This window comes from Pseudophryne corroboree, chromosome 9 (genome assembly GCF_028390025.1).
Source record: "Pseudophryne corroboree isolate aPseCor3 chromosome 9, aPseCor3.hap2, whole genome shotgun sequence".
Lineage (NCBI taxonomy): Eukaryota > Metazoa > Chordata > Amphibia > Anura > Myobatrachidae > Pseudophryne > Pseudophryne corroboree.
In genome coordinates, this window is record NC_086452.1 from 70422776 (window position 1) to 70441274 (window position 18499).

General features: G+C 47.4%; 2 long non-coding RNA genes across 7 annotated transcripts in view; one reads left to right on the forward strand and one right to left on the reverse strand.

Annotated features, from left to right (window-relative positions):
* Nucleotides 1-1449: 1449 nt before the first annotated feature.
* LOC134957524 (uncharacterized) overlaps nt 1450-18499 on the reverse strand; it is a 38317-nt gene continuing 21267 nt past the window's right edge. For all 5 annotated transcript variants that reach the window (XR_010186639.1, XR_010186637.1, XR_010186635.1 and 2 more), the window contains 4 exons: nt 7877-7938; nt 4693-4858; nt 2737-2834; nt 1450-2138 (listed from right to left, as the gene is read on the reverse strand). This is a non-coding gene — a long non-coding RNA (uncharacterized LOC134957524). The remainder of the gene's footprint in view (nt 2139-2736; nt 2835-4692; nt 4859-7876; nt 7939-18499) is intronic.
* LOC134957526 (uncharacterized) lies at nt 2830-18490 on the forward strand. Of its 2 annotated transcripts, XR_010186641.1 has the most exons (8): nt 2830-2936; nt 6304-6353; nt 6547-6595; nt 6710-6731; nt 6840-6870; nt 11546-11593; nt 11782-11825; nt 18358-18490. It is a non-coding gene; the product is annotated as an uncharacterized LOC134957526 (long non-coding RNA). The 2 variants fall into 2 exon arrangements; XR_010186640.1 differs by lacking the exon at nt 2830-2936 and having other exon boundaries at nt 5944-6353.

An 18499-nucleotide genomic window follows, 5' to 3' on the forward strand; every position in this document is an offset into this window, starting at 1 on the left:
GTCTAACCATAACCTTCCGTTCTATGCAGAATGTCAACATTTCAGATTGACATTGTGAACATGACAACATTATGCACATACCGACATGCTCAATGTCAACATCACAACCATCAACATTGTTGATATTCTGAATGGCAACACTAAACGATAACACTTAGGGTCCGATTCAGACCTGATCACTAGGCTGCATTTTCTCACAGCCTGCGATCAGATCAGAACTGTGCATGCACCGCAATGCACAGGAGCAATGGACCGCAGCAACGGGGATCGCCAGCCAGCGTCAGGATGATGCAAAATTTCCAAACGCACGGGCTATCACAAGGAGATTGACAGAAGAGGGCGTTTGTGGGTGGCAACTGACCGTTTTCTGGGAGTGTCCAAGCGTTTGCAGGGCGGGTGTCGGACGTCAATTCCGGTCCCAGACATGCTGATGTGATCGCAGCGGCTGAGTAAGTCCTGTGCTGCGCAGAAACTGCACAAAATCAGTTTGTAAAGCTCTGCTACACATGCGTTTGCACACTTGCACAGCTATAATACACTCCTCCTGTAGGTGGCGACTATCCGATCGCAGGGCTGCAAAAATCGCTGCCTAGCGATCAGGTAGGAATTACCCCCTATGAGTAAATCCCATGTACTACATATATGTAAAATATTACACTGAGTCACTTGCAGGTAATATAGGTGGTCATTCCGAGTTGTTCACTCGCTGCCGATTTTCGCAGTGCAGCAATTAAGTAAAAAAAGGCAAAACTGTGCATGGTACGCAGCGCGCATGCGCTAAGTACTTTCACACAAAACTTTGTAGATTTACACAAGCTTGAGCGACGTTTTCTCATCGCTCGAGTGATCGTAATGTGATTGACAGGAAGTGGGTGTTTCTGGGTGGTAACTGGCCGTTTTCAGGGAGTGTGCTAAAAAACGCAGGCGTGCAAGGTAAAAACGCAGGAGTGGCTGGAGAAACGGGGGAGTGGCTGGCCAAACGCAGGGCGTGTTTGTGACGTCAAACCAGGAACTAAACGGACTGAGGTGATCGCAGTCTAGGAGTAGGTCTGGAGCTACTCAGAAACTGCTAGGAATTATTTAGTAGCAGTTCTGCTAATCTTTCGTTCGCTATTTGCTAAGCTAAGATACACTCCCAGAGGGCGGCGGCCTAGCGTTAGCAATGCTGCTAAAAGCAGCTAGCGAGCGAACAACTCGGAATGAGGGCCATAGATGGGTGACTCGTATCAAGCTCACAGTTCTCCCCCTGTATCGCACATCATCTGTACACATTCCACCAGTTATACAAGGATGTGATACACACTGATCTCCATCTAGAAAAGAGAATTCTTACAAAAAATAAACATTAAATTGCAGAGTTATTTGTACTTTATAAAGCATGCACTATTGTATCTATCCAGCTGGAAACAGGCATGGAATGCAATCTGTAAATGAACGACACCACAATGATTATGGTTAGAAGTGTATTTGTTGGATAGGAATGTATATGGACCATAATCATAAATGTAACCAATGTATACACAAAGTCAGCGACTGAGTCTCCATCTTACAAGACAACCGTCATTGGCTTATTACAAAGATCAATTAATTCAACAAAGAGATTATATATACATGGCTTGGACGTGGATGTTGTGATGTCATTGACCGTGACCAGTGGGCGTTGAGAGGAGTCTGCAGTACGGACGAAGTGGCTAAGTTGCAGCTGTCCACATATGCTGTTTGTTTTAAACTGAAATGTATGTAAGCAGATTTTACAAGTAAAATTATATACTTTTTATTACTTATATTTGCGCTCTCCAATTTGTTTACCAGTTTCCAATTGCTCCGGTGGCACGGAGGGGATTGAAGCGCATTTGGACAATATTCTGGAAAACCGAGGATTATAGTGCAAAGGACTGATTTTCGTTAGTATATATATATATATATATATATATATATATATATATATATATATATATATATATATATATATATATATATATATATATATATATATATATATATATATAAGGCACCTTTCCACACATTTGGAAAAGTGCTGCAAAACCAAGCAACAGGATCACCAGTTCCTACAGGTAAAGTCCTCAGTCCTCCTCTTCCTCCTGATTAATCTTCTCTTTCTTCTTCTTCTTGGAAGGCTGTAAGGACAGACAACAGACATCAGCGGTGGGATGTAATGACGACCGAGTCCGGCGGCTATGCGGCATGGCGGCTGAACTTTTTTTAAAGGGGCAATCACTTACAAGGCAAAACCATGCCTTGTAAGTGATGCCCCTTTAAAAAAATTACCCAAGTTCAGCCACGATCCCACATGACCGCAAGACTAGGGCGGAATTATATCCCACCGCAGCAATCTGAGTGCACAAACCAGCTACGTACGGCTTGGAAATGACCCGAGGACTGCAGCTGGGTACACACCGGAGCCATGTGTAGCCGGACGATATGGCGGCCGACTTATTATTGCAGTAGGACGGAACGAACTCCCATTCCATACTTCATTACACTGCACGGCGCCACATGCCATATCATCTGTTTAGCCTTGCAGCACGGCTGAACGGACAATATCGCATGCAACTGCAGGAGCGCGCAGATTGGGCGTACACACTGAACTATCTGGCTGATATGTTGATCCAATTCTGCTGGGAACATATCAGCCCGATATCACTCCAGTGCGAACCCAGCTTAAGCTGCGGACAAACACATGGAGGCCACATTTATACGTGTTTGGAGGCTGACCTCAGCTGTGCTTGTTGAAGGCTCTTCCTCATATGAGTCCAATGGTTCTTCTTTAATCTTTTTCTTCTATGGGGATTCCTCAACTTCTTCTGGCTCTTCTGGAAAGAAACACAACTTAAACAGCGTGGTCTGAAGATTTGAGAATTTATTTATATGGTGCCACAAAGTGCCTAGCACCGTACGTGGAGAATTGGAATAGGGTAATACACCATACAATATAAACTGAAGTAGACAGTACAGAGACAAATTACAATGTCATGAATTAAATAAAATATGAGACTTATTAACAGTAAATGTTCGTGTGCCAGGGAAAGGTGGACAGAAAGGACCAGAATCGCCTGGCAGAGTGCAGCGGGAGAACCAAGAGGGTGGCGGGTCCTGCTCGTGAGAGCTTACAATCTAAGGGGATATGGGATAAAACTGGGAGTTGAATTGAACAGATGAGAAAGGTGGACATACAGCAGGTGTGAGATAAGTCTGAGGGGAGACTGGTGGGCATTAATGAACAGGTGCATTTATCAGGACACATGTGAATCCCTGCAGGCTGGCAGACATCCGGATAGGGTGGGGGGAGTGAGCTCCAGGAGTGGGAGGAGGTAATCAGTGAGGAGGAAAGGTGACACTCAGAGGAACGATGTAGAGGGTGAGAGGGAGTGTGGACTTAGATGAGCGCAGATATGCAGGAGATGGGAGTAGTGACGACTACTTCATCTAGGGAGAGGAAAAAGTGTTCAGCACAAGACCAGGTTTCTGCTTATAGCATTAGGCATTGTATAGCACTGTGACATGTGCCCTATTTACTAAACTCTGCGCTGTACAGCGCCAGCCACTGTACAGCCCTGTGACAGTGACATGGACCTTATTCACTAAACTCTGCGCTGTATAGCGCCAGGCACTGTATAGCCCTGTACAATACAGGAACAGAGCTGCAGAGTGACAGACATGGGCCCTATTCACTAAACTCTGCGCTGTATAGCACCAGGCACTGTATAGCCCTGTACAATACAGGAACAGAGCTGCAGTGTGACAGTGACATGGGCCTTATTCACTAAACTCTGCGCTGTATAGCACCAGGCACTGTATAGCCCTGTACAATACAGGAACAGAGCTGCAGTGTGACAGTGACATGGGCCTTATTCACTAAACTCTGCGCTGTATAGCACCAGGCACTGTATAGCCCTGTACAATACAGGAACAGAGCTGCAGAGTGACAGACATGGGCCTTATTCACTAAACTCTGCGCTGTATAGCACCAGGCACTGTATAGCCCTGTACAATACAGGAACAGAGCTGCAGAGTGACAGACATGGGCCGTATTCACTAAACTCTGCGCTGTATAGTGCCAGGCACTGTATAGCCCTGTACAATACAGGAACAGAGCTGCAGAGTGACAGACATGGGCCGTATTCACTAAACTCTGCGCTGTATAGCACCAGGCACTGTATAGCCCTGTACAATACAGGAACAGAGCAGCACAGTGACAGACATGGGTCGTATTCACTAAACTCTGCGCTGTATAGCGCCAGGCACTGTATAGCCCTGTACAATACAGGAACAGAGCTGCACAGTGACAGACATGGGCCGTATTCACTAAACTCTGCACTGTATAGCGCCAGGCACTGTATAGCCCTGTACAATACAGGAACAGAGCTGCAAAGTGACAGACATGGGCCGTATTCACTAAACTCTGCGCTGTATAGCGCCAGGCACTGTATAGCCCTGTACAATACAGGAACAGAGCTGCAGAGTGACAGACATGGGCCGTATTCACTAAACTCTGCACTGTATAGCGCCAGGCACTATATATCGCTGTACAATACAGGACCTGACAGACATGGGCCTTATTCACTAAACTCTGCGCTGTGGTAGATGTAGCGCGTCTCAGATAATGTAGTGACTGATATTGCCCTCATAGAAATATCAGGCAATAGAAAGGAGCCATCACAGACCACGCACCTAGGATATTATGGGGGCTCGGTGTAAATACCCCTTACGCCTCCAGATTTCGCACATGCACCTCCAGCTTCGCTCTGGTCTCCATTCTCAGTTCTGCATTGCTGTCCTCTCCAAGGGCATCATACCGGATGGTGAGGGCCTCCTTAGCAGCCGGCATACGAGAAGTCTGAGAGGAGAGGAATTGGAGACAGTATGTAGTAAGCCTGAAAACATTTCCCAATATGAAGAACAGATTTCTTAAATTCCCAAAACACTACATAATATTGTGGCAGGTACTGTGCAGCAGTGACGCAGTGCACATGGTACAATGTGATGCGGTCGGATATTTCTCAGTACAAATACTGCTGGCTGAGACGTCTGCATATTTTTCCTGCGTACGGGATAGCAGCTGCTAATGCATGAACGTACAGCTAGGAATCAGGTCCAGTGTTCAGTATCTATAAAATAATGGGCACGTGGCACTTCTAGTACTACAAGCATCAGCATATCCATTGTTGCCATGGCATGCTGCCACTTGGAGAACTATAAGTACCACCATGTACACACATACATGAATGGGGAAACCTGTAGGTGCAACTTACATGATGGGAAACAAAACTAGAAACACACTAATTATCAAAATGTTTAATTACATCAGCCCCCCCACCCCACTCCACATGGATAATCCCCACTGTAATACATATTAGAGCTTCCTATGCTTACAGCTTATGTAACGCTTATAGGGGCAGACGTATTAAGTCTTGAGAAGAGATAAAGTAGAGGGAGATAAAGTACCAGCCAATCAGCTCCTGTCATTTTTCAAACCTAGCATGTAACATGGCAGTTAGGAGCTGTCTGGCTGATTCTCTCTCTACTTTATACACGCTTAGTACATCTGCCCCATAGTGTGTCATAGGGGAAGTTACATATAAATGGGATACAGCATGCAGAGTGCACAACAGTACATCTGGGGAAACGGTGATTTATAGGCCAATTTCCCCAATAGTTGCAAAGATGTGACAATGACCCTGCAACACACTGACAACTATTTTATTGTTTTTTTTCTACCAACTGATCTTTAGTTAGAAAACCGTCTTCATGTGCCACCGACGCCCATTTATCCCCCTCCAACTGACTATAAGGATCACACTGTAATCATGTCTCAGGAGCTTCTACAGCAGCTGATCATGGCTGGTGATGATGTCACAGACACATGACATCACAGACACTGAGCGGCTGCTTTAGAATCCCCACTTCTCAGTACGAGTTGATGATGGAGGTAGGTTTTATTTCACCTCTCTCATTTCTTTTATTTATCCTGTCCTAAACTATTTTCTGTTATCTCTAGACTTCTTCTCATATAGGTCTATACTTTCCATTCTCTCCCTGAAGACCTTTCCCTGCTATCATTCTTCAGTAACAATAGAAAAACTAGACGTTAATAAATTAATTGGCTGGTCCATTATGCACTGTATCCCAGGTAGGGAAACCCATTCCCCCCCGAGTTACAGTATCACAAAAATCAGGCCAAAATATCACATACACACAAATCAGTAATACGCAGTTTTCTCTCTGGATAGGTTTAGTTACAAAATGTTAAACTTTTTGTTCTTTCTTTCAATCAATCTGTAGGCGTTTAAGGAGATTGACAATTTCTACTTCGCGCTCTTTGATCACAGAGTGTAAGTGATGTTTTCTACTTCTCATCTGTATACCTGTGTAATGTCAGATGGCATAGCAATCTCAGTCCCTCCTTACCCGGGGATTGTACATCCCAATCCACCATAACACAACCCTCAGGGCACCCGTATATGTGATATGTAATGTGTGTGGTGAGTTTCTGTGATCCGTAATATTCTGTATTTCTGCTTGTAGGAAATTCAGCAAGGCCATAAAACAAGGCTTTAAAGCCTGGCAGCACATTGTAAGTTATTTAAAAAAAATATTCTATCTATATACACACAAGAATGGTGAAATGTATCACACACGTTTACAGGTTTATATTGTCTAATTATCCTTCTTTTTTCCCCCTCTACAGCCCATACTGGCGCCATTACCAGGTAAGTTACGCGGCAGTTACACCCAGAACAGCGCTAAATAGGTTTAATTATATGCAAATATTTAAAAACAAAACAAAAACAATCTAAAGTGCTCAATTTATTTTTCAGAGGTGTCAGACCTAGCGGAGGAGGATTATTGGTAATTATTCTTTTATAAACTTAAGTCTGGTAGAACCACAGTAATTATGAGCTCAGCTCTAAGCATGATTATTCTGATATAATATTGTAAAATGACCTATAATAAATAACAAATACAGATGGAGCCTTCGCTCATGTAGGCTTCTCTGCTGCGCCTAGGTGCACCAAGGCTTATTAGCATAAGCCTTTCATCTATTGTTCTCAACTGCAATACAATACAATACAGCAGGGGATTAATTCATTACAGAAGGGGATTAAGTCTGACTGCTCTGGCTCAATGAAACCTATTAAAAGGATAGATGAGGAGGGCTCCATCAGTAAAATGTGCATGCTCTTTAACAATGTAACATATTGGCCGTGTGACTGGGGTATGATGGGCCCTCAGGGGGGATGAAATGCTAGGGTCCCACTGATGGGAGGTGAGGGCAGGGCTGCTTCTAGGTAATTTGGCCCCCCACTGCGAACACTAAAAAAATGCACCCCACGCCCCATAGACATTGCAAAAGTAAAATATATGCATGTGTCTTCCTCCAAAAGGGGTCGTGACCTCACTGTACTGGGCGTGGCCTTGCAGAAAACGACTACCTGAGACTGACACAATAGTGCTCCTTACACCATATACTGCCCCACACAGTAATGTTCCTTACACCATATTATGCCCCACACAGTAATGCACCATGCACCATATTATGCCCCACATAGTAATGCACCATGCACCATATTATGCCCCACACAGTAAAGCCCCTTGCACCAAATTATAACCCACACAGTAATGCCGCTGACACCATATAAATGCACAGCTCGCCTGGCCCTAGACACAGCCCTGGGTGTGGCCAGTTGATTGAAGGGAGCATAACAATGCCCCCCATATAATATAGAGAGCTACACAGTGAACACTATTTAATACAGAGAGCAATACAGTGATTGCCAGATTTAAACACAGAAAGCATCACAATGCCTGCCATATAATACAGACAAAACACTCCCTCACATTAACCTTTGCTTACCGGTTTAATTCTCTCTAAATCCTGTGGTCCGGGGGATCCTCTTTGGGCCACGTAGTCATCCCCTGTTTAAACAAAAAGGAAAAAACACCCATAAGTATACAGCAAGTTTATCCCCACAGGCTGAGGTCAGTCCATGGTCTAGATTTACTAAGCAGCGGCTTTTGCCAGCTGCCGACTCTCTGCAGATCTGGCCCTGTAATGTTACAGAAACACAACTGGTGTTACATGTAATATTGGTGCCGTTTTACATTTCAGGGTCAAACCTGCTGAGAATAAGCGGCTTCAATAAGCCGGCATGTGTTTATTCTGCATAGTCAGGTAGCGCTGTGTCACTCTGTTGCTGTAGATTACAGTACTGCCCTGCTTTATGCATCACATACAGGTTTAACCTTTATATTATTATTACCGTATATACTCGAGTATAAGTCGACCCGAATATAAGCCGAGGCACCTAATTCTACCACAAAAACCTGGGAAAACTTATTGACTCGAGTATAAGCCTAGGGTGGGAAATGCAGCTCTAGCCGTACACAGCCCTCAGTGCCAGATATGCCCTCATAGTGCCAGATATGCCCCCACAGTGCTGCCAGATATGCCCCCACAGTGCTGCCAGTTATGCCCCCACAGTGCTGCCAGTTATGCCCCCACAGTGCTGCCAGATATGCCCCCACAGTGCTGCCAGATATGCCCCCACAGTGCTGCCAGATATGCCCCCACAGTGCTGCCAGATATGCCCCCACAGTGCTGCCAGATATGCCCCCACAGTGCTGCCAGATATGCCCCCACAGTGCTGCCAGATATGCCCCCACAGTGCTGCCAGATATGCCCCCACAGTGCTGCCAGTTATGCCCCCACAGTGCTGCCAGATATGCCCCCACAGTGCTGCCAGATATGCCCCCACAGTGCTGCCAGTTATGCCCCCACAGTGCTGCCAGTTATGCCCCCACAGTGCTGCCAGATATGCCCCCACAGTGCTGCCAGATATGCCCCCACAGTGCTGCCAGATATGCCCCCACAGTGCTGCCAGATATGCCCCCACAGTGCTGCCAGATATGCCCCCACAGTGCTGCCAGATATGCCCCCACAGTGCTGCCAGTTATGCCCCCACAGTGCTGCCAGATATGCCCCCACAGTGCTGCCAGTTATGCCCCCACAGTGCTGCCAGATATGCCCCCACAGTGCTGCCAGATACGTTCCCTCCCCAAGTGCCAGGTATGCCCCACAGTGCTGTTACTTACCCCTCCGTCGATCCCGCGCTGTCTTCTGGAGGGACACGAAGCACACAGCGTGCGCGGCTCTCCTGTGTCCCTCCTGCATCTTCGGCGGCCGCGGCGGGTCTATTATAGGAAGTGCCGGTTCGTGATCAGAGGTCACGAACGGGTATTTCCTGTAATAGAACCGCCGCTGCTGCCGCCGGAGATGCAGGAGGGACACAGGAGCGCCGCGCGCTGTGCGCTCCATGTCCCTCCTTCACACTGCTCTGCCTCTGCCTGCACTGACTCGAGTATAAGCCGAGGTGGCTTTTTCAGCACAAAAAAAAGTGCTGAAAAAGTCGGCTTATACTCGAGTATATACGGTATGTCTCTAACAGGGAATGGATCATCGGTCCCAGGCCGGCCGATGTGTAAGTAGCTACACTCTTCTGTCTCTAACAGATCAGACATGTATGACCCTGTAGCTCTATTCAGTTATGTATCATGACTATGGTTTTCTAGTACAACAATGTAGTATTTCTCCATATACAGTATAATGAGAAAGAGCTGATAACTTGCAGGGACAGCAGTGACACAGATTCTGCCGGCACGGTGTAATAACCCAAACATAAGTATATTTATGTGCAAATGTTCATTGGAACACGTGTCAGTAGGCTCCCAGCGTAACGCTGTATATACCGACACCCCCTAAGACAGAGCGTACACCAGTAGTGTGACTGTGACAGTAGTAAATGCTAAAGTCGCATTACCCCATTTCTAAATCATATACTCATGTACTTATATGTCATACACAACAGAGAATAAAGCCGTGACGGCGAACCCTTTTTGGGATCTGGTATTTTTTCTCCGGGTTTTCCCAGGATTTTTCAAATATAGCGTTTAATTCTTTAGACGCAGGGAAGGTTAGCGAGGCTTTATTATTGTCAGTGAAGTAAGCCTCCTCAACCTGCTCAGGTGTGGTGTCATTAATATTTAACACATTTCTAATGGCCTCAATCATGAGCTGCACCCCCTTAGCAAGGGATGCCGCCCCCCTCAGCACGTCCCCATCACCGTCTGCAGTATCAGAATCGGTATCCGTGTCATGATTTGGGCAAGTGCACGATTCTGTGGGAACACGCTAGGAGATTTTGCAGGAATAGGGACAGAGCCTGACCAAACTGCCATAGACTTCTTCAACACCTGAGTTGTCTCAGTATTAGCTTCAACTATGGGAATCTGAGACAAAGCATTACAATCCTGTGTACATGGAATGGATCCCTCCTGCAGCATATGACACAGAGTCCCTAGACATGGCTATGTGAGATAGTAAATACCAACACACACAGGGAAATGGTCAAACACAGTTTCCCCCCCCCCCCCCCCCCCCCAAGCATGCCATAGAGAGACACAGAGATTAAAGCCAACCCGCACACAGCGCTTTTTAAGGTAGAAGTAATGAAACTTCCAGCGCCGTCTGTGTACCTTAATAGGCTACACAGACTTTACACAGCCCCCCCCCCCCCTTCTACAACCCCCTGGTACTGTACAGGATAGCTGGAGTTGATCTGGAGGGACAGCTCTCCCAGTCAGCGCTTCTGCAGGCAGGAAAATGGCGCTGAACGCTGCTGGGTCCGCTCTGAGGAGAAGCTCCACCCTTTTTTTATGGCGTTGTCTTCCCGCTCTTCTGAAGATTAATCTGGCCTGAGGAATTGTGCTGGCAGCGATCCTGGGACCCTGACAGGCTTGCTGGACAGTGTAGGCACTGGCTCAGGGCGCCCCTCACAGCGCCGCACCATGTACCACTGAGCCTCGGAGCGCAATTAATACTGCGCTCCCTACCCTGTTGCCGCCATCTTCACACCAGCTCCCCGCTTGCCAGGGGGGCTAGTGACTAACTCACCACTGATCTTCTGGCTGCGTAAGGGGGTGGCGGCATGCTGCTGGGGTGAGCGATCCCCTGTGGCGGGGAACGATCGATCCCCTCAGGAGCTGTGTCCTGTCAGTGGAGTAAGTGGCTCAGACCCCGCAGGGCGGACACTACTCCCCCCCCTTAGTCCCACGAAGCAGGGAGGCTGTTGCCAGCAGCCTCCCTGTAAAATAATAAACTCTAAAAAACTTTTACTAGAGAAACTCTGTAGAGCTCCCCTAGCTGTGACCGGCTCCTCCGGGCACATTTTCTAAACTGAGTCTGGTTGGAGGGGCATAGAGGGAGGAGCCAGCCCACACTCTCAAACTCTTAAAGTGCCAGTGGCTCCTAGTGGACCCGTCTATACCCCATGGTACTAATATGGACCCCAGCATCCTCTAGGACGTAAGAGAAATATATATATATATATATATATATATATATATATATATATATACACACACACACACACACGCACACATATAAATATATATATTTTATTGAAGCAAATACAGCCCCATTGCACACATCTCAACTTATGTCTGCTTTGTTGGTTTTGTCTTTCAGAAGACCTAGGCGGTTCACCCGCCAATGGTGGAAGGCAAAGTTTATTAAGTGAGTAGTAACCCGGATTATAATCCTCTCATTTCAGCATTACCCTATTTTCAGGGTTAATTTACATTGAAGTGGTGGCGACTAGAGTGTAATATAAGTTATAAAAGAAGACGTGAATGAGGGATCAGTGATCTCTGACAATGCCTTGGCATGTGATGTATCTAAATGCATATTCTTTCTCACTGCAGGTACTTCTGCACCTTCTACCAGAGAGGCACCTACACCCTGTAAGGTAAGTACACAGGTAGCTCACATAACAGGCCAGTGGGGTACTGGTGCTGGTCACCACAGTAGTGTCAGGGACGTTGTACAGTTGCTGCCATCTCCTCAGATTGTCTTTAGGGATATTTATGGTGCTCTGACAAGTTAGGGTATTACACTCATGGCATGAAGCCAGAATGATAATTACACAGTGAGAGCCAGAATAATGGGGGCCACGCTCTGCAGCGTCAGATTTCTTCCCAGTAAGAACCATAACTACACCAGCTGCTTCCAAAGTTACACACACAGCAAAACCATGGGGGTCATTCCGACCTGATCGCACGCTGCCATTCTTCGTAGAGCAGCGATCAGGTCACTACTGCGCATGCGTATGCACCGCAATGCCCAGGCGCGTCATACGGCTACAAAACGGATCATTGCTGAGCGATGGATTTAACGAAGAATCCATTCGCACAGCCGATCGCAAGGAGATCGACAGGAAGAAGGAATTTCTGGGTGGCAACTGACCGTTTTCAGGGAGTGTCGTGGAAAATGCAGGCGTGTCCAGGCGTTTGCAGGGCGGGTGTCTGACGTCAATTCCGGGACATGACAGGCTGAAGTGATTGCAGCGGCTGAGTAACTTCAGAGCTACTCAGAAACTGCACCAAAACATTTTGCACAGCTCCCCTGCACAAGCCATCGCACACTTGCTATGCTAATATACACTCCCCATAGGCAGCGACTACCTGATCGCAAACTTGCTATGCTAATATACACTCCCCATAGGCGGCGACTATCTGATCGCACACTTGCTATGCTAATATACACTCCCCATAGGCGGTGACTATCTGATCGCACACTTGCTATGCTAATATACACTCCCCATAGGCAGCGACTATCTGATCGCACACTTGCTATGCTAATATACACTCCCCCATAGGCAGCGACTACCTGATCGCACACTTGCTATGCTAATATACACTCCCCATAGGCGGTGACTATCTGATCGCACACTTGCTATGCTAATATACACTCCCCATAGGCGGTGACTATCTGATCGCACACTTGCTATGCTAATATACACTCCCCATAGGCAGCGACTATCTGATCGCACACTTGCTATGCTAATATACACTCCCCCATAGGCAGCGACTACCTGATCGCACACTTGCTATGCTAATATACACTCCCCATAGGCGGTGACTATCTGATCACACACTTGCTATGCTAATATACACTCCCCATAGGCGGTGACTATCTGATCGCACACTTGCTATGCTAATATACACTCCCCATAGGCGGCGACTATCTGATCGCACACTTGCTATGCTAATATACACTCCCCATAGGCGGCGACTATCTGATCGCACACTTGCTATGCTAATATACACTCCCCATAGGCGGTGACTACCTGATCGCACACTTGCTATGCTAATATACACTCCCCATAGGCAGCGACTACCTGATCGCACACTTGCTATGCTAATATACACTCCCCCATAGGCGGTGACTATCTGATCGCACACTTGCTATGCTAATATACAGTCCCCATAGGCAGCGACTACCTGATCGCACACTTGCTATGCTAATATACACTCCCCATAGGCGGCGACTATCTGATCGCACACTTGCTATGCTAATATACAGTCCCCATAGGCAGCGACTACCTGATCGCACACTTGCTATGCTAATATACACTCCCCATAGGCGGCGACTATCTGATCGCACACTTGCTATGCTAATATACACTCCCCATAGGCGGTGACTACCTGATCGCACACTTGCTATGCTAATATACAGTCCCCATAGGCAGCGACTACCTGATCGCACACTTGCTATGCTAATATACACTCCCCATAGGCGGTGACTACCTGATCGCACACTTGCTATGCTAATATACACTCCCCATAGGCGGTGACTATCTGATCGCACACTTGCTATGCTAATATACAGTCCCCATAGGCGGCGACTACCTGATCGCACACTTGCTATGCTAATATACACTCCCCATAGGCGGTGACTACCTGATCGCACACTTGCTATGCTAATATACACTCCCCATAGGCGGTGACTATCTGATCGCACACTTGCTATGCTAATATACACTCCCCATAGGCGGCGACTATCTGATCGCACACTTGCTATGCTAATATACACTCCCCATAGGCGGTGACTATCTGATCGCACACTTGCTATGCTAATATACACTCCCCATAGGCGGCGACTATCTGATCGCACACTTGCTATGCTAATATACACTCCCCCATAGGCGGTGACTATCTGATCGCACACTTGCTATGCTAATATACACTCCCCATAGGCGGCGACTATCTGATCGCACACTTGCTATGCTAATATACACTCCCCCATAGGCGGTGACTATCTGATCGCACACTTGCTATGCTAATATACACTCCCCATAGGCGGCGACTATCTGATCGCACACTTGCTATGCTAATATACACTCCCCATAGGCGGTGACTATCTGATCGCACACTTGCTATGCTAATATACACTCCCCATAGGCGGCGACTATCTGATCGCACACTTGCTATGCTAATATACACTCCCCATAGGCGGCGACTATCTGATCGCACACTTGCTATGCTAATATACACTCCCCATAGGCGGCGACTATCTGATCGCACACTTGCTATGCTAATATACACTCCCCATAGGCGGCGACTATCTGATCGCACACTTGCTATGCTAATATACACTCCCCATAGGCGGTGACTATCTGATCGCACACTTGCTATGCTAATATACACTCCCCATAGGCGGCGACTATCTGATCGCACACTTGCTATGCTAATATACACTCCCCATAGGCGGCGACTATCTGATCGCACACTTGCTATGCTAATATACACTCCCCATAGGCGGTGACTATCTGATCGCACACTTGCTATGCTAATATACACTCCCCATAGGCGGCGACTATCTGATCGCACACTTGCTATGCTAATATACACTCCCCATAGGCGGCGACTATCTGATCGCACACTTGCTATGCTAATATACACTCCCCCATAGGCAGCGACTATCTGATCGCACACTTGCTATGCTAATATACACTCCCCCATAGGCGGCGACTATCTGATCGCACACTTGCTATGCTAATATACACTCCCCATAGGCAGCGACTACCTGATCGCACACTTGCTATGCTAATATACACTCCCCCATAGGCGGCGACTATCTGATCGCACACTTGCTATGCTAATATACACTCCCCATAGGCGGCGACTATCTGATCGCACACTTGCTATGCTAATATACACTCCCCCATAGGCGGCGACTATCTGATCGCACACTTGCTATGCTAATATACACTCCCCATAGGCGGCGACTATCTGATCGCACACTTGCTATGCTAATATACACTCCCCATAGGCGGCGACTATCTGATCGCACACTTGCTATGCTAATATACACTCCCCATAGGCGGCGACTATCTGATCGCACACTTGCTATGCTAATATACACTCCCCATAGGCGGTGACTATCTGATCGCACACTTGCTATGCTAATATACACTCCCCCATAGGCGGCGACTATCTGATCGCACACTTGCTATGCTAATATACACTCCCCATAGGCGGCGACTATCTGATCGCACACTTGCTATGCTAATATACACTCCCCATAGGCGGCAACTATCTGATCGCACACTTGCTATGCTAATATACACTCCCCATAGGCGGCGACTATCTGATCGCACACTTGCTATGCTAATATACACTCCCCATAGGCGGTGACTACCTGATCGCACACTTGCTATGCTAATATACACTCCCCCATAGGCGGTGACTATCCGATCGCACACTTGCTATGCTAATATACAGTCCCCATAGGCAGCGACTACCTGATCGCACACTTGCTATGCTAATATACACTCCCCATAGGCGGCGACTATCTGATCGCACACTTGCTATGCTAATATACAGTCCCCATAGGCAGCGACTACCTGATCGCACACTTGCTATGCTAATATACACTCCCCATAGGCGGCGACTATCTGATCGCACACTTGCTATGCTAATATACACTCCCCATAGGCGGTGACTACCTGATCGCACACTTGCTATGCTAATATACAGTCCCCATAGGCAGCGACTACCTGATCGCACACTTGCTATGCTAATATACACTCCCCATAGGCGGTGACTACCTGATCGCACACTTGCTATGCTAATATACACTCCCCATAGGCGGTGACTATCTGATCGCACACTTGCTATGCTAATATACAGTCCCCATAGGCGGCGACTACCTGATCGCACACTTGCTATGCTAATATACACTCCCCATAGGCGGTGACTACCTGATCGCACACTTGCTATGCTAATATACACTCCCCATAGGCGGTGACTACCTGATCGCACACTTGCTATGCTAATATACACTCCCCATAGGCGGTGACTATCTGATCGCACACTTGCTATGCTAATATACACTCCCCATAGGCGGCGACTATCTGATCGCACACTTGCTATGCTAATATACACTCCCCATAGGCGGTGACTATCTGATCGCACACTTGCTATGCTAATATACACTCCCCATAGGCGGCGACTATCTGATCGCACACTTGCTATGCTAATATACACTCCCCATAGGCGGCGACTATCTGATCGCACACTTGCTATGCTAATATACACTCCCCCATAGGCGGTGACTATCTGATCGCACACTTGCTATGCTAATATACACTCCCCATAGGCGGCGACTATCTGATCGCACACTTGCTATGCTAATATACACTCCCCATAGGCGGTGACTATCTGATCGCACACTTGCTATGCTAATATACACTCCCCATAGGCGGCGACTATCTGATCGCACACTTGCTATGCTAATATACACTCCCCATAGGCGGCGACTATCTGATCGCACACTTGCTATGCTAATATACACTCCCCATAGGCGGTGACTATCTGATCGCACACTTGCTATGCTAATATACACTCCCCATAGGCGGCGACTATCTGATCGCACACTTGCTATGCTAATATACACTCCCCATAGGCGGCGACTATCTGATCGCACACTTGCTATGCTAATATACACTCCCCCATAGGCAGCGACTATCTGATCGCACACTTGCTATGCTAATATACACTCCCCCATAGGCGGCGACTATCTGATCGCACACTTGCTATGCTAATATACACTCCCCATAGGCAGCGACTACCTGATCGCACACTTGCTATGCTAATATACACTCCCCCATAGGCGGCGACTATCTGATCGCACACTTGCTATGCTAATATACACTCCCCATAGGCGGCGACTATCTGATCGCACACTTGCTATGCTAATATACACTCCCCATAGGCAGCGACTATCTGATCGCACACTTGCTATGCTAATATACACTCCCCATAGGCGGTGACTATCTGATCGCACACTTGCTATGCTAATATACACTCCCCATAGGCGGCGACTATCTGATCGCACACTTGCTATGCTAATATACACTCCCCATAGGCGGCGACTATCTGATCGCACACTTGCTATGCTAATATACACTCCCCATAGGCAGCGACTATCTGATCGCACACTTGCTATGCTAATATACACTCCCCATAGGCGGTGACTATCTGATCGCACACTTGCTATGCTAATATACACTCCCCCATAGGCGGCGACTATCTGATCGCACACTTGCTATGCTAATATACACTCCCCATAGGCGGCGACTATCTGATCGCACACTTGCTATGCTAATATACACTCCCCATAGGCGGCGACTATCTGATCGCACACTTGCTATGCTAATATACACTCCCCATAGGCGGTGACTATCTGATCGCACACTTGCTATGCTAATATACACTCCCCCATAGGCAGCGACTATCTGATCGCACACTTGCTATGCTAATATACACTCCCCATAGGCGGCGACTATCTGATCGCACACTTGCTATGCTAATATACAGTCCCCATAGGCGGCGACTACCTGATCGCACACTTGCTATGCTAATATACACTCCCCATAGGCAGCGACTACCTGATCGCACACTTGCTATGCTAATATACACTCCCCCATAGGCGGTGACTATCTGATCGCACACTTGCTATGCTAATATACACTCCCCATAGGCGGCGACTATCTGATCGCACACTTGCTATGCTAATATACAGTCCCCATAGGCGGCGACTACCTGATCGCACACTTGCTATGCTAATATACACTCCCCCATAGGCGGCGACTATCTGATCGCACACTTGCTATGCTAATATACATTCCCCCATAGGCGGCGACTATCTGATCGCACACTTGCTATGCTAATATACACTCCCCCCCCATAGGCGGCGACTATCTGATCGCACGGCTGCAAAAAACTGCTACTGTGAGATTAACGCGAAATGACCCCCTATATTCATGACCAGCACTTACACATTGTCTGCCTCCAACATAACATTTCCCCGTATTAATGGAGTTAGGCGCCACCTGCTGGTGGCGGCACAACAGGAAGAGGCAGTTTGGGGCTCCCTGTGTCTGGACCTACCATATTACAAGCTAGCCCCCTGACAGTGATTTCTTGTTTCCTTAGGTGCCCTCCTTCCTCTTCCTCCTTCCTATCCCCCATCCCTCTTTCCTCCCCCTCCTTCCTTTCACTCCCCGCTCTCTTCTTTCCTCCCCACTCAGCCCCCCTTCACAGCTCCTAACTCCCCCTACCCATTTCTAACACTGCC